Source organism: Balearica regulorum, chromosome 1, assembly GCF_011004875.1.
Source record: "Balearica regulorum gibbericeps isolate bBalReg1 chromosome 1, bBalReg1.pri, whole genome shotgun sequence".
NCBI classification, from domain to species: domain Eukaryota; kingdom Metazoa; phylum Chordata; class Aves; order Gruiformes; family Gruidae; genus Balearica; species Balearica regulorum.
In genome coordinates this window covers 121863237-121886973 of record NC_046184.1, presented here as the reverse complement: position 1 = coordinate 121886973, position 23737 = coordinate 121863237, and the positions used below count along the sequence as shown (strand labels likewise).

General features: G+C 44.0%; 1 protein-coding gene and 1 long non-coding RNA gene across 6 annotated transcripts in view; one reads left to right on the top strand and one right to left on the bottom strand.

The window, feature by feature from the left end:
* The window catches only part of LOC142604749 (uncharacterized), a 52739-nt gene extending 35112 nt beyond the window's left edge, over window positions 1–17627 (bottom strand). Inside the window, exon 1 of the long non-coding RNA XR_012838589.1 lies at window positions 17535–17627. This is a non-coding gene — a long non-coding RNA (uncharacterized LOC142604749). The remainder of the gene's footprint in view (window positions 1–17534) is intronic.
* Window positions 1655–23737, top strand: part of LOC142604738 (myelin-oligodendrocyte glycoprotein-like) — a 38850-nt gene continuing 16767 nt past the window's right edge. For 2 of the 5 annotated variants that reach the window (XM_075773458.1, XM_075773431.1), the window contains exon 1: window positions 1655–1799. The gene's annotated coding sequence lies outside the window, so the exon portion shown is untranslated. Of the gene's footprint in view, window positions 1800–2592; window positions 2667–4726; window positions 4865–23737 lie in introns of those variants that run through there. The other 3 variants (XM_075773440.1, XR_012838584.1, XM_075773448.1) reach the window with 3 other exon arrangements.

The window sequence follows — 23737 nt, the reverse complement described above, 5'->3', positions numbered from 1 at the left end:
AAAAAAAAAAATACATCTTTCTCATGACATCAGTGCAGCCATAGATGTTTGTACTTCATCAAGGATTTTAGTCTCGGAAGTTTTCCACTTCTGTGCTTCAGTGCCAGACAGAGAATAACTTGCATGAAGTATTTTCCTCTGTGCTGTCTTACCACCCATCTAGTGTGAGTTGCATCAGGCATTCAAAGCTTTCCAAAAGTGAAGTGCCTCAGGAAATACTCGGGATCATCATTGTCACAGGAGAGAATGAGCAACTCCATTACAGAGTCGTTTGAGTGAGAAACTGTGTATTGCTGAAATACTACCACGAAGCTGACTAATTTATTAAGTGTTACTTCTCAAACCATTAAGTATAGTATGGAGGCTTTGTTTGTTTTCTAGCATAATGAAACATGATTTCCTAGAATTTCTTCAATTATTTAACATCTGGCTTAATACTAAAAAATTCAGACTTACTCTAAAGTTTAAGCAATTTTTTTGTATATAAGCATTACGCACCAACTTTTAAATTCATCCAGCATGATTAAGTAGCTAACTCTCTGCTTAACCCAAGTAGAGGAGGAGTTGAGACAAATGAGAACAGTCTTTGGAATACTTTATTGGAATACTTGATTATTTAAAATCAATTAGTATACCTTTTATAGCATGCTTATAAAATGAAAAATTGTATAATAACAGTGCATTATAGGTATCTACAAACACACTTTTTAAAATAAACAAAGGGAGATGTCAGAAGGATTCAATTCAATGCAGGAGAGACTACCCAGAAACTGGTAGCTTAAAGATGTTAGTTGACCAGAACCCACCTAATATATTTTTCTATTTCTGATGTGCAAGTGGTGAATTGCGCAACTATGTACGACAAAACCTCAGTGAAGCGATGGCCATGCTAGCAAATGCCCATAGAAAGAACACTTAATTCCTTTATGAAATAACGTATCAGCGCATGCTAGGCACCCACATCCAAGTCAACAGCTGAGCAAGATGCAAGCAAGGACTCTCTCAAGAAGAACAAGAAAGGCTTCTACCATGGCTGCCTGAAAACATAAGGGCTAAACATTGCTTGGAACCTGTGCATCAAAAGCAGAGTGCCAGTGAAGCAACAGTGCTTGACGGCAGAGCAAAGAAGAGAGACAGAAGGTTTTTGACAATGTAGAATTTGGAAAGGTGTGCTGACAAACTACAAGTGGTAGCCTCTGTGTTCAGGTGTATAGGACACTAAATACATGAATGCCAGTTAACACTAATCATAAGAAGAGACATGTTTTTGTTGTTGGTTTTTTTTTTTTTTGAATCATCATCTTTTCCTAATGGAAAGAGCCAAGCAAAGTCTCGAGTAACAGCTTGAGCTAAGAGGCAAGAGTTGTTTCAGGAGCATTACCAAAATCCTTATTCTGAACACCTTCAAGGAGTACATTCATGCAAAGAAGCGCTTCTTAACAGGGACATATGTTTTATCAGACAAAAGGGAGGTAGTCCTCTTAGAAAAGACTGCAATACCAGAAAGTTGCATTATCATAAGCAGCTAAAGTTTGGGAAGAGGTGAAAGGTGAAATACTGAATGTTCCTGAGCTTTTACTATTGGTAAAGTGGTAGCTAGCAAGTCCTTACGTCAGCTGAGCATGCTATAGCGATAATTCCTTTTATTCCTCAGCTAGTCAAGAAACACAGCCCTCAGTATCTGAGTCATTGCTCCACATCCTGCCCTGCTTCAGCGCTTCCTCATGCTCAGAGCCTTCTCGCAGCAGCATGTTTGAATTTCAGCACATTCAGGCAGGATACTGAGAGATTCCACACAGGTAAGTAAGCAAGAGATCAAGTTTTCTATCTTATACTAGCAAGTGCTAAAATTCCCGTATCTTGGCTATGTCTTTTTAGTTAAGGTCTTTTACAATTGCTTCAGATGATGTGAATGTGGGGAAAATGAAAAAGGAACAATCTGCGTTTAGTTTGGTTGTTTGGTTTGTGTGTTGGTTTGGTTGTTGTGTTGGGTTGTTTGGGTTTTTTTTCCCCCTTTGACATAAGTGACAGCTTGCTGGAAAGGAAAAATACAGATTGAGGGGTTTCCCAGTTAAAATGTTTCGGTTCTGCAGCTCCACTCCCCTCCGCTGGCTGCCAGCTGGGGTGCGCTCAGATTGCGAGATGCCAAAAGGCATCTCCAACTAATCTACTGAGTGAGCCTTTATTTCTGCTCTTTATCTTTTTTTGCTTTTCTTTAGTCATTAAACTGTCACACCGACAGAAGCAACCGAACAGGGACTTTCAGCGCAGTGAAGTTCAGAGAATGAACACTAGGCTAAAAATCACACATACTGCCTCAAAACATCAGCTGAGTAAGACAAAAGGCTCAGATAAGACATTCAGCGCACTAGTCACACCAAAAACGAAACCCTGTGTAACTTTTCAGGTTCTGAATGGTCACTGTTTACAAACTGACAGCGTGTGCCAGCAGCTGAACCCCCCCCGTGCGAGGAAGGTGAGGAGCCCCGTTGTACTGAGCAACGCATGCACAAAGTCAGCGCTGCACAAAACCCCAGGTCTCAGCTTGCTGCTGATGAAGAAATCAAGTGCATGAAACAGGGCAAGCAACTGCATAGGAGGATTTGCCTAAGTGGTGAGTCACCATGGTTTCTGTGAAAAGAAAGTGGTTGTGGGCTTTGAAAAAGGTAACGAGATACTGTTGCACAAGTAGGTTTCAGGCGAACGTGTTGCCTTTGGGTTTTCGTGGAAGGTTTGTATTAGATTAATAGAAAAAAAACCCCACAAACAAAACCACCACAGGTGTACATACTAGTCCATACAGCAGGGCATTTAAAACAGCTTTTCCAATTTAAAATCTATTTTTATTCTTGATGGCTTGTCCCTTTTTCAGAAGGAACTGTACCCACCAAGGTAATGCAGGGAGAGAGGAGGGTAGAATAGAGTAATCTTGGAAAAAAAAGAAAAAAAAAAACCACAAAGCAACTGATGTCACGAAGCCAAATTTCTCATACCTCTATGCAAACTTAGAATTCAGGCCCCTTGAGAGCCAGCTCGTACCAGACAATTTTGCCTTTTTGAAGACTAAATTGACATAAGTATTTCACCAGTTGACTAAAACTGAATCCTGAATGAGCAGTGAAACCACACAGCTATAGATTTCAGTTCTCATGAAATCTAAAAGCTTGCTATTATTTTGAGTTTAATTTGATAATACAAGTGTAAGCAATGCAAAGGCAGAGCTCAGCACAGATTTTTCCTTCTAGAGAAATTAAATCATTATTTCCAGAACAGAAGAGGAGGTGGTAGAAAATTTTTATCTCCAAGCCTTCTTCCTGTAATGCAGACCAGGCCACTGAAATATTTACCAAGATGAGTACTACAAAAAAAGTCTCCAAAATGCTGTCTCCAATTATGAAAGTCCCAAAATAAGATTGCATTGATGTATACTACATTCAAGAGACTGATCTTTTGGTGGAAGTCACCATTTCTTGACATTTTGTCTGCCAAAGGAGCCATCCCAGGGGGTAGGGGAGGAGGCGGCTGAAAGAACATTTTACTCTTGAAAAGAAAACAAAACTATATATTATTTTAAAAAAAAGCATGCAACCACAGACAACAGTGCAGCCAACTCTTTAGGGGGGTTGTTGGCTTTTTCCCACCTTATCATTGTAGATAGCATCTATAGCCTACGGCTAGCACAAGAGAGACATGGACTTTTTAAAGCAGGTCCAGAGGAGGTCCACAAAAATGGCCAGTGGGGTGGAGCACCTCTTCTCTGAAGAAAGGCTGAGAGAGGTGGTGTTGTTCAGCCTGGAGAAGGGTCCAGAGAGATCTTATTGTGGCCTTCCAATCATAGAATGGTTTGGGTTGGAAGGGACCTCAAAGATCATCTAGTTCCAAGCCCCCTGCCATGGGCAGGGACACCCTCCACTAGACCAGGTTGCCCAAAGCCTCATCCAACCTGGTCTTAAACACTTCCAGGGATGGGGCATCCACAGCTTCTCTGGGCAACCTGTTCCAGTGCCTCACCACCCTCACAGTGTAGAATTTCTTCCTTGTATCTAATCTGAACCTACCCTCCTTCAGCTTAAGGCCATTACCTGATAGTGTCCTATCACTCCCAGCCCTTGTACACAGTCCCTCACCATCTTTCTTGTAGGCCCCTTCAGGTACTGGAAAGCCACGATTAGATCTCCCTGGAGTCTCCTTTTCTCCAGGCTGAACAAACCCAACTCTCTCAGCCTGTCCTCACAGGAGAGGTGCTCCAGCCCTCTGATCAGCTTCATGGCCTCCTCTGGACTCGCTCCAACAGCTCCATGTTCTTCTTTTACTGAGGGTGGTTAAAGGGGACTTACAAGAAAGATGGAAAGAGACATTTTACCAGGACCTGTAGTGACAGGACAAGGGGCAATGGTTTTAAACTGAAAAAGGGTAGATTTAGATTGGACATAAGAAAGATATTCTTTATGATGAGGCTGGTGAGGCACTGGAACTTGCCCAGAGAAGCTGTGGATGCCCCATCCCTGGAAGTGTTCAAGGCCAGGTTGGATGGGGCTTTGGGCAACCTGGTCTAGTGGAGGGTGTCCCTGCCCATGGCAGGGGGCTTGGAACTAGACGATCTTTAAGGTCCCTTCCACCCCATTCTATACTTTTGTGATTAGTATTTAAGAATCCTTTGAAAAAGTTGAGCTGATTTCTGTCTCTCACACCCCCAGTTACATTCCTTTTCTGAACTGTGTTACAGTCTTCCCTCCCACTCAGGATGAGAAGCCTATAGAGCCAACCACCCCCCTAGGGAAGTTCAACATTCCTAAACATACACAGAAGGTCGCAGTCCAGTCCATGCAGACACATGCCAATGGACAGAGCTTTGTTTCAACAGGTGAGAGGAAGGAGGAGAGGGGAGTAAAAAAGCCTCTGAACAGTGAGATATGTTTCTGCCATAGTCCATTAAATATAAGTACGCACACGTACTGAATGAATATATACTTGGTGAAATATCTCACTGAACACTTACAGGTTTCAGAGGCATGCGGGGATGTATATACATTGCAGGTACACCTGCAGTCAGATTTTTCTAAGCAGCCTGAGCCTCAGAGACTTCCAGTCATTGATTTCAGTTCACATCTACCTGTAAGTCCTTAAAACAGTACCTCAGCACCTTCAGGCACATCTTAACCGCACAGCAAGGCATGGTGCAAAGGCGCCTCTGCTAACAGGGTCTGGAGAAGCACCACTGCCTCTGTGCACCCTTGCACTGGCATGAATTCCCCGTGCTGATGGGGAGTTACTAATTGCATCTCCCCACCGCTGTCACAGGGCTCTGCTGCTCCTGAGAGGAGCTCAGACAGCGTGGCACGGGGCTGCGTGGGCACCCTCGGCTGCTCAGCCCCGGCCCGAGGCATCCACTCCACCTGTGGCGGATAGCAGAGGTGTACCAGAATTCACACTGGCTTGGGATTTTAACTGGGCTTACTGCTGGGGGGGGCAGAAAGGAGAGGTTGAGTTTGATGGTGGGGTTTTTGGGTTTGTTTGGGTATTTTTCTTTAAGTTTTCCTTTTCCTTCCTGCTCACATAGAGTACTGAACAAATAAAACTACAGCCACCTTCAGCATCACTAAAAGGAATCTGCATTTTATGGCTGTAGCTAATTCCAGATTTGGTTGTTCTCTCAGCTGATTTTCCCCTCTGTTGTCTCTGTGTTTTCTTTTTTCTACACTGTGACTCCAACTACCAGATTTTTCTACTAGTCCATCCCTATGCTAGTTGCTAAAGTAGTCTGAATGAGAATAAAATAAATTGCTGGTACTAGGACAATGTCTTCAAGGAGGTGCCCAATAAGACTGAAGGAAGAAAGTATGCAGCCCTTAGTCATTATTTGTTTCAAGATGCCTGCTAAGTAAGGGAAAAGGGGGTAAAGAAAGTTAAAAAAGAAAAAAAAAATCACCAATTGGAGAAAATAGAATCTATTTTGGAAGGACTAGAATATATACAAGTCCTAAACTGCAGAGGTCTCCATATGCCTATCAGCCCCTAGGAATGCAGATTGCTCAGAACAACTCTGCCTCCCCAGCACAACGGTTTAAGAACAATAAATACGTAGCTAGCTCAAGGACTCCAAACTAGACAGTTTCCAGGCATGGAAGACATGCTTTGACTTTGTGCATGTTAAATTATGCAACTTCCTACAAGGGATGTGACCACACTCAAAGTTCAGTTAAGATTTCCTAACATCCCAGACCCCACTGTCTTAAAGCCATACTTCTCTTTAATCCCCCATCTGTGGGTTACCACTTTTTAGTTTTGCTTTTAAAGCAGCCACAGGAAGAAAATTCCCTCGTGCACAGCAGAACAGCTCAACCCACCACAGCTTTTGTAGTTACAACATAACAGCACCTTTGGCAACAGATGCTGCTTCAGTTCAGCCACTGTCTCGGAGCATCCACCTCCTTGCAAGTGTGTGCGGGAGGGAAGCCCTTGAACCCATGTTGTTAGCCTCCTGCCTTGCTAAGCTTTGTGCATAAACTCCAGCAAACGTTGCCTGTGTATGATTTGCTTTACCACACCCTCTGAACCCTTTACTCTTAGGGTAAGTGAAGGTGGCTCAACTACACCCTTTCAGCATGAGATTTGCTTTGTTAGCAGACAGGACAATGCATAAGCAAGGCTTCAAGAGGAGTAAAATGCCATTTGCACACACCTACAAAGGCATCAAGAGCTAACACTAAAACCCTATGACTACAGTATCCATACAGCAATATACCACTAGAAAGCAGAATTATTCATCACACCAGGCACCCAACCCACCCGCTGAGCAAAGTGGGCATTAACGCAGCACAACAGTAAAAGCACTCAGCAGCATCCCAAAAGAGAGCACCTGCAATGCATGAAACCACAGGACGTAGTGTCATTTGCAAGGACTCATTTCAAGTCTTTTAGTTTTGGTTACTCCAGTTTACCAAAGCTTCACTTCTGTTCTATAAACAAAAAGCACTGGTGTAATTTTGCTTTTGCTTGGTGTAATTGAAAAGAGCAACTTTAATGAAGAGTGAAGAGGAGGGAGAAAACAGGCAAATTATTAATCCAGAGAATACTGGTTTTATTTTATTTTTAAAATTATTTTTACAACTTTGTTTTGCATGCAGGTATTTTCCTCTCAACCTTCCTTGTGCATATATTATTGTGCAGTTTTCTGCATTATTTTATTTCACTTACAATTTCCTTGCAATGCTGCTGGAAAGACTAGGCACAATGAGATGAAGGAGACTGCCATTTGCTTGATTTTTCCCCCTCAGTTTATGAATAAAGATAATTGTAGAGTCCAAATGTATTTCTCAACTAAGTGTTTGAAGTATAATGTCCTCACCTCTGGCTTCCCAGATGTCATTTCTTAACATCCGAGTTTCCCTATGTTCTACATTGCCATGTGCTTAAGTGCCAAACCATTTTTTTGTAAAAGCAAACTTGCTCGCAGCTCCTTTCTCAGTAGCCTTGCCAGACCAACGGCAGCTGTCACCAGAGTTAGAGAGCTATCTGAGGTAGAGCCAAGCAGATCCTTGCCATCATTTCTGAAGAGATGATTATTTTATTTTGGCATCAGGAAAGGGAAGAGCATCCAGAACTCCCTACATTTCCCCTGCTGAGGCAGCCCAGCTTAAACTTGGTTGTTCTTTTTAAAGAGTAAATTTACAGGGTCTATAATAGGGAGTTGCTGCATTTTGCCTTCTGCATCCTTGCACGTATGCAAAGGGACTATTGTGTACACCTGCAGGCTCAGCACGTTCCAGCTACCCAGCTTTGGACGAGCTGGCACAGTCTTTTTCTTCCCCGTTACTGCAAACAAACAGTGCAAACACTGAACTGCAGCCAAAATACACTTATCTTGCAATCACTGTGAACTCTTGCATCCTGAAAGGTGACAATTTCCTCTTACTCAAATGCACTTTACTAACCAAAGGAGGACATAGCTCTTAAATAGTGATGATGGAGGAATTTGCCTAATAGCCATGTTCCTCCCCACTACCCACCAGAAATACACATTTAGGACTTCCAAAGGGAAGAGGAAAAAAAGAGGAAAAAAAAGATGCCCAGAAGCATTTGCAAAACTAGAGAGGAGATGGCAACAGGGAGTGTCACCACTTTTCCAGCTCTACCGCATATCCAGCGAGGGCCATTCCATGGTTAATTCACTCCCGTGCGCTCCTCCCTCAATCACCCATAGCAATGCTTCTGACTACTCAGGCTGCAAGGTAAGTTTTCCTTGCAGCTGCCAGAATTACAGCCAGTTGGAGTGCTGCAGCCAGCTGCCCGGGGCAGCGCAGTGCTTGGCACAGGCTAACCGCACTCTAACCGCTGCCTGCTCCGGCTCCTGCACTGCCACACACTGCTCGTCTGTTAGCAAAACACACAGCGGTGGCTTAAAGCTGGCTCAGACATCTGCACATCCTGCAGCAACTGCATTGGAGTTATTTTTCCAAGACATTTTTGAAAGCAGAGCATGACCCAGTAGCAATTTGAGGCCCCCTTGTGCTAGGATCTATATAGCACAAGCTATTAGAGCTTCTACTGTCTCCTATAGCTAAATGTATATTCTTTTTACAGAGTGATTCTTTTTGTTTGAGAGGAGGAAGGAATCTTTCTTGACAGGAAAGATTGCAACAACCTGGTCTAGTGGAGGATGTCCCTGCCCATGGCAGGGGAGTTGGAACTAAGTGATCTTTAAGGTCCATTTCAACCCAAACCATTCTATGATCCCATGAACATGCAGTTGGGAGGGTGGGAACAAGAGCTCCCTGGGGTCCCATGTTGTGCTGCATCTCTTGTATCTTCCAAGTTCTCTGCTGAGAGAGAGGGAGAAAAAAAGAAATTAAAAAACTCTGAGGCTAGAAGGTTTCCCTGGACAGGTCTCCTCCACAAGACAGTCTGGGAAATAGCTGTGCCAAGCTAGAGAGTCAGGGGTCAGCATTTTGTGTGCGACAAACTCATGTAATTCCTTATACCATAACACTGATTTTACTACCTCCTTCCTCATTTCTTCGCTCCTCACAGAGGAACGAAGTGGAAAAGAGCGTGTTCATTTGTACTAGAGCATTGCCATCCACCCAATAAGTATACTCTGGGGAAACCTAACTCCATAAACAGCACTTGATCCCACAGCTAGGGCCAAGTTGAGCAGCAGCACCTTGCTGAGCACAGACTCCTTTTATAGCACCAGGATGTGGCTGCACTACAGTCTGGATGAAGCCTTAATATTCTCAAGCCAAAAGCAAAATACTTAATTAAAGAGCTAGCAGGGTTATACGGCAGGTCTGGCTGGGGGATCTTTGACTTTCCTCATGGGAAACTTCCATCCCCCACACAACTAATTTCACCCTAGAATACTTCACCACAGCTGCAAGTTTCATGGTGGTCATGGTATGAAGACACTATATTAATTTACAGGTGTCTTCTGAATACTGCTTTCACAGCTGAAGTTGAACATCTTGATTCAGATACAAAGTGACATGCACAAGCTGATCTAAGTCAGGGCAACTCTGCCAGCTTGACATGGTTGGCAGCGTGTCCCTACCTCACCCCAATTATAGATCTGTTCCACACTTCAGAAGGGAGAAAAGGATCTAAGTTAGCATTAAAATTCAATTTTATTGTCTTGGTTCCTATTTTCCCTTACTTTTCTTCTGGGTTGAGAGAGGCATAAACAAGCTTCTACCCAGAAATAGTCCTTGTGTCAAGGGTCATCTCCAGGGAGTGCTACTTCAGCTCCAGTCCTCCTTGCATTTGCAGCCCATGGTGCAGGAGATTTTGGGGCAGAGCAGCTGTAAGAAATAGGGCACAGCTGAGGTAACACAAGTCATCAGCTCTCTACCAGCAAGGTGCAGATCAGACACACCCCAAGATTTACTCTGTTTAGGCCAGGGCAAGCATTTCATCTCAGGTGGCTTCAAGGCCTGAGGGCTGCAAGGCTGCAAAACTAATCCTCAGATGTTTTGTCTCCCCTAAACAACTACTTAGAAATAGGGTTGCTTCACTTCCTAAAAACCTCTGTGTTCCACTTCAGAGCTGCCCCAAGGAGTTCACTGTCCTTCTCCAGCTACCACCTCAACTTCATCTCCCAAATGACTGTTTACAGCTTGAATGAAGGATTATGAAAGACCAACGCATAGCACTCTTAGTTCAGTCCTCTAAATAAACAGTCCTAGAAGTGCCAAGGTTAGCTTTGAGGTCCTCAAAAATCTGAGGCATTGTAAGATATGTAACTAATAAGGCTCTTACAAATCCCATCTGGTGGTAGGAGAGGGATGTAAGAGCTTTGAATTGCGCGCATGAGATCAGCATCAACATCTAGAGAAGACTTCCATGAGTGCTCAGAGGAAGTGCTTCAAAACTAGACCATTTAAAGTTTACATAGTTTGAGTGTTTTCTACAAGTGATTTCTTCCCTTGTGTTCAACCCATAAGCTTCTACTTTGTTTAAGAGTTATCAGTTAAAGCACATGTGGTGGGTTGACCCTGGCTGAGGGCCAGGTGCCCACCAGAGCCACTCTATCACTCCCCTCTTTCATTAGACAGCAGAGAAAAAGTACAAAAAAAAAACCTTATGGGTCAAGATAAGGACAGGGAGAGATCATTCTCTAATTATCATCACGAGCAAAACAGACCAAACTTAGAGAGGGAATTCATCTTATTTATTACTAAGCAAAACAGAGTAGAGGAATGAGAAATAAAACCAAATCTTAAAACACCTCCCCCCACCCCTCCCATCTTCCTGGGCTCAACTTCACTCCTGGCTTCAACCTCCTCCCCCCTCAGCGGCACAGGGGGACTGGGAATGGGGGTTGTGGTCAGTTCATCACATGTTGTTTCTGCCACTTCTTCATCCTCAGGGGGAGGACTCCTGTCATTGTTCCCCCGCTCCAGCGTGGGGTCCCTCTCATGGGAGACAGTCCTTCACGGCCTTCTCCAACGTGAGTCTCCTCCACGGGGTGCAGACCTTCAGGAACAGACTGCTCCAGCGTGGGTCCCCCACGGGGTCACAAGTCCTGTCAGCAAACCTGCTCTGGTGTGGGCTCCTCTCTCCATGGATCCACAGGTCCTGCCAGGAGCTTGCTCCAGCATGGGCTTCCCATGGGGTCACAGCCTCCTTCAGGTGTCTCCACCTGCTCCAGCGTGGGATCCTCCACAGGCTGCAGGGGGAATCTCTACACCCCCTCATCCTTCCTCCATGGGCTGCAGAGGGACAGCCTGCTTCACCATGGTCTTCACCACAGGCTGCAGGGGGATCTCTGCTCCGGCACCTGGAACACCTCCTCCCCCTCCTCCTGCACTGACCTTGGTGTCTGCAGAGTTTCTTACATCTTCTCCCTCCTCTCTCCGGCTGCAAAAGCTCTCCCTAACTGGTTTTCTCCTTCTTAAATATGTTATCACAGAAGCGCTGATTGGCTCAGCCTTGGCCAGCGGCGGGTCTGTCTTGGAGCCGGCTGGCATTGGCTGTCAGACACAGGGGAAGCTTCTAGCAGCTTCTCACAGAAGCCACCCCTGTAGCCCCCCCACTACCAAAACCTTGCCACGCAAAACCAACACAGCACAGTACCAATCATACCTAATTGCTAGTTAACTCTCCACAGATGTGTCAGCAAGGGGAGGAAAAAAAAAAAGTTGTTCCATTACACATTCTCACAAATAACAGACATTTGTGTCTACAAAAAAGGCAGCCATAATGTTTAATGGCATTTAATAGTGCTCTAAAGATACAAACAAAATATTTGGTCTGCCTGCATTATAATAAGTCCTCAAGATGTTTGGCAGCAGCCAGTAAACAAAGTACAATGCCATATCTAATCAATTAGTACTTTGTTCTTTCCTATCTGAGGACATCACATCCCTTTTCCTGCAAGAGTTAGGCATGCAGTAGGTTGCACAGCAAGTCCTGTTAAACACTTCTCCCCACTTCCCCAAATGAAATTAAAAAATGCAGTTTGGGTAAGCAGTAGGTAATCCCCACATTTCCATCATCAAAAAGACCAATCAACTTAAGTTCTTGTTGAATGCATCTGATCTTTTTACTAGTAAGCAAATACAAATGGGAGAAGGAATCCTGTCTTTCCAAAGCAAAGTTTCCGTATAGTTTTGACTCCAAGCTTAGTCATTTCTGAGGCCTCAAGTCTTGTCATACATTACCACAAACACTCAGAACTCAGGCTTTGGACATCTCCAGAAGATGGGTTTTCTTAAAGTATTAGTGGCAAGAGAGGACATGGATTCAGGCAGCCTAGCTATGGGAAACAGGGGCGGCCCAGGGAGCACATCTCTTCCCAGCAACAGTAGGAAGACTCGCTCAATTGCTACATCTGCAAAGACTAAGAGCAAATGGCATATTGCAGTGACAAAAATCCTCCTGACTATAGCTTTGTTAAATAGCTCCCTAGAAGTGTCTACTTCCCTAGAATCTGATGGCAAAGCAGAAAATCAATCTTTTACTCTAGCAGTAACAGCTGTGCATCAAATAATAGTGTGTTTTACGAGAGTTTGACTGTATCAGAAAAGCACTCATAAGTAGTTTGAGATGTGCAAGACTGGACAACCCTTCAATCCTAACAAAATATCCACTACAAGGTGCCAGAGAGGTGGCCTCCCAAATTATATTGGTTCTTTGACAGCCTTGGAGAAGATATTCAAGGATGCAGAGTTGTGAGGGGATATCAGCAGATATTTCCACTCACACACATCTTGATTTTTGATATTGCTGGAACAACATGGCACATCTTTGTGCCCTTTATACTCCAAAGCACTTCATGTGCCCACCTAGCAGTTTGCTGCTGTACAGCACACATACTTAACAGCATTTCCAAAATCAGCAGCACAGACCTAATCACTGTAATGCTCCAACCCGTATAATTCCTGGATTTCCAAAGAACAGTTACCTAGGTGATGCATCCAGCCAAGAGCCTGAAGGGTCCCAAACCTGACATGCCACAGACACCTGCTACTGTGCAGAAGAGCTTGTATCTTTGTTATGGCACTGTGGAGACTGAACCAGCTCCTCTGGCTACCCAGATCTACTAGATCACCACCAGTGGAGCTGCAGCCTGTTCAGCCCTTGCAGAAGGAGCTAATGGGCCTGGATCATCCTAGGGAAAAAACACCTTGATGCGAGATGCCATCAGAAGGCATTTCACAGGGTGTTAGACAATGGAAGGGAAAAAGCTGGCATTCAAGGGGGATATCACACAAGGGGTGTTTCAGCTAAAGCACTGTCAAGACTTCTCAGCAACACTAGTGAAGCTAAATGTTGCTGTTTTGGAAAGGAAAGGGCTCAGTCACCCCTGCCACTACAGAGCACAGGGGAGGAGGAAGATATGGGAAGGGGTAAAGTAAGATTGCCTCCATCTTGTACCACTCTCTCCCCAAACAGCAGCTGCCAATCCTTCTACCTTGGTGGCTGCTGTGTTCCTCAGACTCTAGCTGCTCCTTGCAGACCAGTGCCCTAGGCAGCTGCCCCCTGTGCCTGAAGGAGGCTGCTGTTTGACACAGAATCACAGATTGGTGGGGGTTGGAAGGGACCTCTGGAGATCATCTAGTCCAACCCCCCTGCTAAAGCAGGATCACCTAGAGCAGGTTGCACAGGATGGCGCCCGGGAGGGTTTTGAATATCTCCAGAGAAGGAGACTCCACAGCATCTCTGGGCAGCCTGTCCCAGTGCTCGGTCACCCTCACAGTGAAGTAGTTTTTCCTCATATTCAGATGGAACCTCCTGTGGTCCAGTTTCTGCCCATTGCCCCTTGTCCTGCCGCTGGGCACCACTGAAAAAAGTCTGGCCCCATCCTCTTGACACCTGCCCTGTAGATATTTATAAGTACTGATGAGATCCCCTCTCAGTCTTCTCTGCAGAGCCCCATCATACAGGACTAAAGCCATACAAAGTTTTAGGTGATTTTTGCTTTAGATCAGCTCATTGATTGCAAAGATGTTTGACTGTACCTATCATTCCTGAGGCTGATAATCTAATCTACTCACAAAGCTTACCTCCTCAATGGGGACAGGTAAGACCTAGAGACCAAGCTGTAGGTCAGTGAAACGCACTGCTGAATTTGCAAGCCTTATTTGGGATGTGCATTTCACACCCTCAACTTCCAGTTTGGACCTAGTTGAAAATACACTGTAAAACTAAGTTTACCTAAATTTTCACAGGGGGTTTCCTGTATTGAAAGTGTAGAACCACAGAGATGTCAGGCTGATCTTTCACAGCATGAAATCTTGTGGTTTTGCACGAGCTGCTCCTCTTTCTTTTCAAGTCATTACTTACTGACACGCTTAAAACAGCGTAAACATGTAAGAGTTCTGTTCAGCATCCCTGACACTGAGAAAAGTTAAGTTTGGTGGACTCGATTACAGAAAAAGAGATGACAGCAACTACCCATGCACTGCTCTCGTAGGATGGGTGTAACCTGCCTAGCTAGGCAGCAAGTTGCTTTTATAGCAGAGTTGTACAAAGTTGACCCAGTGAATGGTTGCTGAGGTACTTTGTCTGGGCCCAGGGCCATATCTAAAGTGACCTTCATCACAACTCTCAGCACGTCACTATTGTCCACTACCAAGTGACCATCAGATGCTATTACAACACAAGACATCTGGTTAGCATTCATAAGCTTGATGCCATCTGATTCCTTTCAGATATTAATTCTCCAGCTTATTTTTGGCTATGCCCTACTTTCAAGTGACAAGTCGTATGCTTTCTCATATAGTAACTGGTGAAAGGGTTACACGGCTACAACTGAAGTAAGCTCCCTCTGAGGAAGTGAGACAATTCACTATCAGAGCTCCATTATCACTGAACTATATCACCTTAGAAAAGCAAACTAAAAACCACTTGAAAACAAGCAGCTTTGGGGACTTATTTCCCCCAGATAGTCCTTGGGAGCTATCATCAATTTGCATATTGGGTTGTCAAGTTCAAAGAATGACTTATCTCTTCTGTTATCTCACAATCCAGAAGGATCAGTATCAGCCAATTGTATGAAGATGCAATTAACAGTTCACAGCCTGTTGTCTTGAGAAAAGTAAGGCTTGTGTGATCAAGCAAAGCATCTGCCTAATTTCTCCCTCTTCTCCCCAACATCCCTTGTAGCCCTTTGACAAATCTTTCAAAACCAAGCAAAAAACCCAACAAAAACACAAACCCAGAGGGGATTCTGTTAGCACTGTTCTCAAGGCAAGAGAAAAGACAAAACCAAGACAGCCCTGTGAAGTCAGTTCTTGTAAGAGTCCGGAGAATTTGTGTTAGAGAGCAAAAGCATTAACAGCAGGAGACATCTTTTGTGCAGTTTTCTTCCAGCAGTTATGCAACAACAGTTAGTCTTCCCTTGACGCAGCCATTCTACTAGAGAATACAATATCCAACACAAAGCATTTCCAACTTCACTGCTAGTAAGTCTCTGTTCCTCAGGCATCCTTTGTAACACCACCTGTATTGCTGTTGTAGTAACATTAGTTGGACTTCCTAGTCTTTGTCCTAGTTATTTCTTTCCTTACATTTAAAACAAACCTGAGGAGTTCCACTCTGCAGCTCTTGCCCACTGGATCATACACATCTAATCTAGTCCTTCATCTCCAGCAGCAGCAACAGGAAACACTCTTGAGGGACAGCATGGGTATCTCAGATACTGGCCAGGCTTACATTGCTGTGCTTGTACTCCCCCAGCATCCACAATTCATGTAGTCCTGCACAAAGTAAAGTTTCACTGCCTACAGGAGCTAATCAGGAGCAAAGCCAGAGCAGGGACACAAACATTGCCCAAGTCATAATAGCAATTAGCATTTGCTAACTTTAAGGATCAGAGGAGAGAAGGGTATGTAAGTTAAGTGTACCTGTTTTTCAGAATCACCTCCTATAACTCCACCTCAGGCCTTTCCTAGCACTGGGTTGCCATTGCAGACTAGCCCAGGTCATTCTTAGCTACATCTCATATGCTCCTGGAGTTTCATCCCATTGCATTGCCTCAACTCCATCACTGCATTGCATGGCTAAATCACACCACCATCTCTGACACTACAGTCACCTCTGTGCTACAGGGGAGAAGAGGAACCATGTGGTCTGGCCCAACAATTGAGAAGTGGTTTCTCCAGATTTTCCTAGGCTTGGGACAGTGGTTTTTGCTAGCTTTTGCCTCTAACAGCTTCAAGTTTGTCTGAGGCAACATCACTGCTCCAAAGCACACCAGAAGTTATTGCTTCAGAACAGAAATTGGATCCAAAAGAGTTTGGGTCCAAAAACTTAAGCTTGTTTTCTCACTGCCTCAGCAGTGATAGAGCTGATAGAGTCACTGTTGAGAAGTGCATGAAGTCTAACCCATTATGAGTTCAAAACATGTTAGTGCATAAGCCAGCAGCCAGACAACCCATGGAACAGAATATTAAAGGAAAAAAAGTGGGGAAAAAAGAATAGAGAAATTGTACCCTGTGGAGATGAGGGCTTTTAAGTCTGCCAGTGTGGATTTGCAATAGGAAAATGAAGTCACAGAAAAGACACTGCAGTAAGAAATGTGACAGCACAAGAAATTGTGGCTTCCACTTTACACTGTTCCATTGCTTTCTTCCAGGGGAAAAGACCCTTCTGCAATGTAGCCCACTGGGGGAAGGGGGAAAGAAGGAATGGGAGGAGGCAATTGGGACTTTTTTTTTTTTAATATAAAAAAAAAAAAAGACCCAAAACACAGCACCAAAAAAACCCCAAACAAACACACCCCAGAGCTGAGAGTCATCTTCCAGTTCTAGAAGAGCAGCACTTTAGTCAAGTACAGCCCTCACCTAAAAATCATTCAGAAGTACTTGTTGAGGTCCTACAGTTTCCAACAGGAAAGTCAAGACACTGAACCACCACAGAAAAAGGAAAACAAACACACACCTCCAGCCAACAAGACACACGCACAGTTAATGATAATGAAACAACTTGCAGTAGGTTCCCCATGTGTACCTAAAGGAGAAAGCAGGCAACACGTGAGAATTAATTGTACACGCACACACACACACGGCTGTAGAAAGAATAGGGTACTGTTGTCAGAAAAGGGTAAGGGGGAGGAGGCCACGTCTTGTGCCATGGTTCTGAATAGAAACACATCTACAGAAAGCAAACACAAGTGGTCTTTCAGAGTGGTCTGAAAGAAAGAACTTGCTTTCTTTGCTTCCAAACCCCAAGCTTGTTACTTTGAAAAGAAACCAGCACCTCCCTATGTGGTCATGATTACAATTGGGGCTAAAAACAAACAAGTAGTATTATTGCACTGATAACAGAAAAAGCACTTTTGCTGGTGGGACAAGAATGAGATAAAGGTCTGATAGTGATTACAATGCTTGAGATAGGCGCTTCAGATTGTGAAAAGATTTGGCTGAACTAGATCTGAACCAAGCATTAACAACAAAATCTGAAAGTGCTAAGAAAATTGAGAAAGATTCCAGAGTAGAGGGCCTGCAGGAAGTGTTTACGATCCCCACTTTTCTTTTTCCTACACACAAATTGATTGTTCAAGATATTTCCTTCAGACAATAAATACATCTTACCTCAGCTATCAAGCCAATAGTCTGCAGTTCTCTACCACCTGAGCAAAATAACTTGGGCATCCCAACACAACTCTGTTGTATATTGTATGTATATCCCAGTAACTCTATGTGTGACTGTTCTCTGCTTGGAACAATTATTTATAGCTTAGTGAAACAAGCATGAAGTGCTTATAGGCACTTTTAGGGGCCCCTATTTGCATCCATCTCTGATGAACAGAAGTTAATTGGACATTAACATTCTTGTGCTTGTAACACAGCTATACAACTAGAAACTTTCTGATCTGATACTAGAGCAGCTAGGTTTAAAAGACTGTGTAGGCTCCAGCTTTGTCAATATTTTCAAAAAGCAGGGGTTGGGAAGGAAATTCCATTGGGAGGAGGGGGGCAGGTTTAAGCCTGCAGCATCTGGCAACCATCAGCCTTATTTTTGTCACTGGTTCAAGAATCCTTGAACCACTAGGACTTAATCTTTTTACTTGTACAAAGTATTCCATGAGTACTTTGTGCTTTTCACTGGGTAACTATGGAGAAGGCCAAGACGGGCTCCTGGAGAAGGGAATAGCTCTTTCTTTCCTTACTCATTTACATTCACTGCACTTACCTGTTTGTCCTTGCATAAGAAAAGGTGTCACCAGAAAATGCAGGAATATCAGAGATACTTTGTTAGGACACAGGTGGTACTGGGTACATGCTTTGAATTACTCTTGGGGAAAGTTATCATAGAAACAGTTCCTCCCTCATCAAAAAGTTCTCACAAACTGCAGCTGCAGGTCTGTTTCAAACAATTAAGAGAAAACAAACCACAAATAAACCCCAGATGCCTTCACTTTTGCTTTAACAGAGCAATACTCCTAGAGAGACCAGCTCAGGGAGAGACTAGCTCCTTTCGGTTCAGTAGCTCTGATACCAGTGAGTTAATTAATACCACTGATTGACCCCAGGATTTGTTCCAGGGCTATAAAGCCTTTATGATGAACAGTTGCTTATAAGCATGTTCAAACAACTGCATTTTACAGCTTAGTAGAAAAACTCAGGATGTGATTCATATGGTTCCTCTCGCTCAGAGGAGCCATTGCTGTAGAGTTTGTCTTCTAGGTGTACAAACCCTCAGCGAGGTGCCCAGCTCGGTCAGTTCAGTCACAAGTTAACATCATTCTCTGGAGAAGAGCCAAGACACGTTACACAAACCTTGTTTAACCTCACTTTCTTTTTCTCCTCTCACCTGGCATCCTGAGCTTCCATTTTCAGACCCACCATTCCCAGTGTTTCCATGTCCAATGCAGCAACTACAACAGCATTGGCTGCTAATTAGCCTCATTTACCTGTGAAGCTCACCACTTCGTTGATGAATACTTAACACCTTCCTACAGGACAATAATAAATATTTTCTGAACCTGTCAGGAAATATGTATCCAACCTACTGTAGGGTTACAAGTCAGGGAGGAGGTGTATTGTCTAGTAACAGATCTGACAGAAAAAATAAACTGACCATTGTATCTTTGTGGAATTGTGTATGTGCGTCACTAACAACATCATCTTGTCCTGAAAAAAACTGGTTTCTACAATATACAAATTAAAAATAGCTAAGAGGAGAGAGGAGTCACAATCCAGAAAAGCAACCGGTAGTCCTTGTGTCTGTTCCTGGCAACAGCTGCCAGCAAAAATAGGCATCTGCAAGTCAGGATTTTCCTTGCTTTCTCAGTACTGAGCTAGAAAGTAGTTTTGGAGAATGGAAATTCTCTGGCGTTAGTGTGTTATATTTCCTCCTAGATGAGGCATTGAGCAAAAGTAATAAAGACATTTTATTGACTATCCCATCAGTTCAAAACAGTCTCTTGAGCCCGGAATAGTTTCCCTTCTGCTTCCTAGGAAAGTCCCCCAGAATTTCCCTTTCTCCTTCTCCCTTGTGACCAGGCTTTATCCACTCTACGAATTTGAAAGTTCAAAGGGAGGGAGTTTTCCCCTTTCTTTCTTTGGACCGATGACATTTACCGAGGGGGTTTTATATGCCTGTCTTGGTGTGAAAACACACACTTGTAGAATGAATAATATATTGAGCAAGACACAGCTAAAGCCATCACCACAAACATTTGTGAAATTATTACACTAAATGCTGACTGTTTGAGTTTAAAGAAAAGTGGGGTTTTTTGCATTGGAGCCTTACAATATAAATAGCTCAATACTGTTCTTACTTGGTGTTCAGTAACTCAATTATTGTCAAGTTATATCCTCCTTAAGTTTTATGACCCTTCAGCTGCACTCTTGTCAAGACACTGTACAGATGGGACAGAGAACAAAGATAAAAGGAATGACATTCATGAACTTTTAGAGACTAATCAGCTGTAAGCAGTGGAAGAAATGAAAGACTGCTGAGATAACCTGGGTGCTAGGCAGAGCGCTGCGCTCAGACCACACGCCTGCTTCAGCGTCTGCAGGACAGCAGGCCCAGCTCGAGGCGCAAGGAAAGGAAAACACGCTCTCGCTTAAATCACCGAGATCACTGCTGCAGCAGAGGGCTGGTGGCCGGCCCGAGCTCAGAAGCACGAGGCAGCTGCTGCTCCTGCGGTGCCCATCCCTCCGTAGCCGGCACCCTGTGTCACCCGTCTCTTTGCCAACCCCCAGCCCTGCTCTGTCCTTTCCGTGATTTCTAGCAGCAGCACCCTCTTTAGCCCGCTTTTCCATGGAGCCTGAACCAGCACAGCACATGCGTAGCTGTGCCTGTACCGGGGAGTCCTTGTCCCTGCCCAGGGTCTTAGTAACAAATGAAGAATTCAAATAATCATGAGATTTCCAACATAGACGCAAGTTGAGGAGCTTAGCAATGGAGCTGCAAACTCTGCAGAACTTTAATCTAGGCAGAGATATTTCAGTGTAGGGATGTTTCTACAAGTAACAGATTTAACAACAGCATTCAACGATCCAGTCCTTTAATGAGAAAGGATTATTTCACACAGGGAATCTCTAATCGAGATTGCACAAAACCCTTTAAAGCAAATCATAACTACAGCGGGAGGGAAAGGCCACAAGACAGACATAGAAGAGCAATGAGAAATACCTGTCAGCCACACCCATAATATGCAAGAAATTCCCATGTATTTCAATCCATTTTGGTTCTTCTTGCCTATGTCTGGTTTATGAGGAGCTATCTACAGAGATTCATATCACTTAACATACTGGCTAAAGAAAAAAAAAAATTAAAAAGCATTTAGGTACTTGAAAGGACCAGAGGAATGGCAGAGAGATATATTTATTCCACCCATCTTCTCTCCAAAAAAACACCAAAAACAAACCCAAAAAAACCAAAACCCCACCACAATATTGATTCAGCTGAAGGAACCCTTGCCTCTTTTTGTATTCTCACTTGTGATCTACTTCTTTAAGGCTATGGTCTTCAAAAGGCAAAACAAGAAACACACACACCTACACCTCTTTCATGTATCTGCAATCTCTTGAAAGAGCAGCTCTTTAACCTTGAGAGGAATTTATTCATCAAGAGAGGAAAAACATTGTGTGAATTAGCAGAATAAGAGCAGTGGAAACTCTCAGAAGAGCAAAAAGGAATTGAGAAAAAGAAGAACTTCTGGAGGAGCTGTCAGAAAGACATTACAAAAAGGAACAATGACTTTTTGGTTTCTCTTCAGAAGTTTCATAAAAGGCCATGAGACCACCACACACCACTAGTCACAGGGAGTAAGTCTCACCCGACAAGCACAAGGTCGGGCAAAGGGTGAGATACACCGTCCGCTGCTTAGGCTGTGCTTCCTGAGCTTCCACCCAGGCAGAGTCAAATCTGCAGCACTCAAACCCAGGAGGACTTTGGATGTGCAAGGCAGGGATAGGTGGGGCTGGGAATACTTGCTAGGGATTTAGAGGGCAGAAATTGCTCCCTAAAGTCAAGAGCCTTTCCAACAGAAAGCAAGCAAATAAAAGCTGCTGTCCTGCCATTCTATCCAGCAGCGGTGTTCTCTTGAACACTCCTGAACATTAAATGTTCTCTATCTGCTAAATCTAGCACTGAAGTTACCTTACATAGAGGATAAAGCACATTTCAAGAGAATGGGATGAGAGCCTGCTACTGAAAGTTACAGACAGTTGCCACGCAAAACTGCCTAACACAGACTGCACAGGCAGCGGTGACACAATGTCCCTCTGGGACCTCTGCACAGACATCCTTACAGCCTCTGGATTGACCTTCACCCAAGGGAATCAAGCAGATAACAAATAGAAGATTCCTCAGAAATGACAGCTGGAAACATGAATGGCATGGATCCTGATGGCCTGAGAATTCAATCAGGCCAAACATAACATGAAACCACCGAATACCCACAAGACTGTAGCTTCATTTGATCAGTGTCAAATTCTGCTCGCTTGCATACCAAGAGCATGCTTCTTTCCTTCCAAAAGTTGAAATGAAATGTGCCACATTTAGTATCAGTCCTCTGAGACACCCAACCCCTTCTCGTTTTGCAAAGCCACAAACAACCTCAGTTTAGTCTGAAAGCCATTAGAAAGGTTATTCTGAAATCAAGAATAAAGTCCAGTTTCCTGAGCATTCCAGTTTAGCAAGTGTGCTAGCTTGTACACACTCCGGTTTTGGCCACAAAACACATTCAGAGTTTTGCTGTTTTCCTCCAGACCTTTGTGAAGGGGTTTATGTGTTTGATTCCTGGAAACTGATAAGGTTGGAAACTGTAATTTCTGCTTCACATACATGTTTTATTTCTATATGCATGGATAAATCCCTCCTTACCAAAACTATTTCTTCAAATTCAGGGGAAGGTGTGGAAGTTCCTGCTGCAGTACTCTGCGTGGGGTTCAGCTTTCCACTGGGAGCAAGTCATGCACCATCGCTCATTCATTCTTTATCCCTGAGAAGGAATAACTTTTCCGATTAGATATGCATTTGATAACAGTCTCTCAGTCTCCAGAGCCCGACTGTGGCCCATGATAAGCCTTGAATAGGCAACGGGGAAATTCCAGCAGCATGGGAAAACATAAGCAAGCCCAAAGCCAGCACTCCACCCACCCCACGCCACCACCACAGCATCAGCGGTGTGACTGGAGCACAGGGAAGGAAGAGAGGGAGCGCGGACAGAGTACACAGCAGATAAGTGCAAGTTCAGAGAGTTTTAAACAGCTGTAAGCCATGCCAAAACAAACAAACATGAAAACCAGACCAGCTGCCCTCACAAATGCACGAAGTTTGCTACAGTGCACCTGAAGATAAGGTGCAACCTGAGACTCTGCTGCCACTAGAGCACACTTTGCAGCCTGGAGCTCCAGACATTCGCCAAGGAGGCGAAGGGTGCTTCTTCCCACTGCCTGGAGCCAAAAGGATGAATCGAATCGCACCCCAGTTAGCTACACAAACACTACGTGCCTTGCTTACAAATCCCCAGAAAATTGCTTTCAAATTAGGGTAATTTCAAGAGTTAAAACTCTCAAAGAGAAAGTCACCATCATTTTTGGATACATGCCAACACATCCCTCACTGAGAGCTCTTAACTATCTTTCCTTGAACTAACTACAGGACAGGTCTCTAAATGATGCCTTATTTTGTTTACAGCTTGCTTTCAGATAAGATCAGAAGTAATCACTCAGTTTCGGTACAGCCTGTTGCATCGTAAAAACTTTCTCTAAGAAGTCACACTGTAATTTCCGCTTGCAAGCTCACTCAGCTTTCTACTAGCTATTAGCTTTTACCTAAAGGTAAAAGGGCTACATGGTTACATGAGCAGAGAGCATTTAAAGAAGTGACAGAAAATTGCTTTGACGTGGATAAGGAATAGTAAGGCAACATTTCTCTGCCTAGGGTGCTCTTGGGATTTCACAAAGTCAGAAGGGTCCCCCAGTCCTCCTGCATCAGTAACAACAGTAAGTTATCATAAATCTGTTCTCAAAAGCCAAAGGTATACAGCTGGGGGGGACAGGACAAGGGGGGACAACAACAACACTTGAAGAAACTATGGGTGACTAAGCTACAGAGCTTGGCCAGGTGCATAAAGAGCAGTTTCCTTCTTGGCAGCTGCCTTCATTCATCTGCTAGATGATTTTGGCTCATCCTTTCAGAATTACTGGTACTTCTCCAGCCGGTGCCTGTTCCAGCTTGTATCACCATTCATTCAGCGCCCAGCTGCATTACCTACGTTACTCAGCCAGTACTGGAGGTTGGCAAATGAAATGGAAGAGCTGGCAAGCAAATC